The sequence below is a fragment of the Phyllostomus hastatus genome, unplaced genomic scaffold, assembly GCF_019186645.2.
Source record: "Phyllostomus hastatus isolate PE091 unplaced genomic scaffold, TTU_PhHast_1.1 phas_contig_1029, whole genome shotgun sequence".
Lineage (NCBI taxonomy): Eukaryota > Metazoa > Chordata > Mammalia > Chiroptera > Phyllostomidae > Phyllostomus > Phyllostomus hastatus.
Genome location: NW_025333506.1, coordinates 1 through 1,787, shown reverse-complemented (window position 1 = coordinate 1,787; position 1,787 = coordinate 1).

The following is a 1,787-nucleotide window of genomic DNA, read 5'->3' as shown; positions in this document are numbered from 1 at the left end:
GCTGGAGAAACTCCCAGCCTCACAGGAGAATTCATGGGTTACAGGGTTCTAGAATGTACACAAGCCCACCCACATGGGAATCAGCACCAGAAGGTCCCAATTTGCTCGTGGGAAACAGGGGAAGTGACTGAAATCTGGCAGAGAGTGGAGGAAGCACCATTGTTCCCTCCCGGACCACTTCCCCACATACAGCTCCACAACACAGCAACATGGGTTACCCCACCCTGGTAAACATCTAATACTCTGCCTCTCACTATGTGACATACATGCTGGGACCAAAAAAAAAGACCCAAATGAAAGAACAGATCAAAGCTCTAGAAAAAAAAAAATATGAGTAAGCAATGAAGAGATAGCCAACCAATCAGATGTGCAGGTTAAAACACTGGTAATCAGAATGCTCACAGAATCAGTTGAATTGGGTTGCAAATTAGATGAAAAAAAATGAAGGCTACACTAAGTGAAATAAAGGAAAATGTACAGGGAACCAATAGAGATGAAAAGGAAACTGGGACTCGAATAAACAGTAAGCACCAAAAGGAAGAAAGAAACATCCAACCAGAAAAGAATGAAGAAATAAAAAGTAAAAAATGAGGAGAGGCTTAGGAACCTCCAGGACATCTTCAAACATCCCAACATCTGAATTATAGGGGTACCAGAAGGAGAAGAGGAAGAGCAACAAATTTAACATGTATTTGAACACATATTGAAGGGGAATTTCCCCAATCTTAGAAAGGAAATAGACTTTCAGGAAGTCCAAGAAGCTCAGAGAGTCCCAAAGAAGTTGGACCCAAGAAGCAACACACCAAGGCGCATCATAATTGCATTAGCCAAGATTAAAATGGAGAGAATCCTAGAGGCAGGAAAAGAAAAGGAGACAGTTGTCTTCAAAGGATTTCCCATAAGATTGTCAGCTGATTTCTCAAAAGAGACCTTACAAGCAACAAGGGGCTGGAAAGAAGTATTCCAAGTCATGAAATGCGAGGACCTATATCCAACATTGCTCTATCCAGCAAAACTTTCATTTATAATGGAGGGGCAAATAAAGTGCTTCCCAGATAAGGTCAAGTTAAAGGAGTTCAGCATCACTAAGCTCTTATTGTATGAAACATTGAAAGGATTTATCTAAGAAAAAAAAAGATAAAAATATGAACAGTAAAATGACTGTTCATATTTTAATGATTGTTAGTTTCCAATCATTAGCACCATTATTAACATTAACAACCACACCTAAAACAAAAACAAAAGCAAAATAAGCACACCACTAGAACAAGAACAGAAACACAGAAATGGAGATTGCATGGAGGATTATCAACAGGGGAGTGGGAGTGGGAGAGGGGAGAGGTACAAAGAATAGGTAGCATAAATGATAGAAGATAGGAAGGGGGAGGGTAAGAATAGTATAGGAAATGTAGAAACCAAAGAACTTATATGTATGACCCAAGGACATGAACTAAAGTGGGGGAAATGTGGGAGGGTGGGGGTGTGTAAGGCGGAGGGAAGTGAAGGGATGGGGCAATTGCAATACCATAATAAGTGCAATATATTTGGGAAAAAAAAGAACAGCATAAGAAATGGAGAAGCCAAGGAATTTATAAGTATGACCCATGGACATAATGGGGGGCACTGCTGGAGGGAAGATGGTACCAGGTGGATGGGGGAAGATGAGGAAAAATTGGGAGAACTGTAATAGCATAGTGAATAAAAATACTTAAAAATAAAGAAAGATTAGCATTACACCCAATCTTCTTCACAAATTCAAAGAAATATATAGAGTAGATTTATCTTTA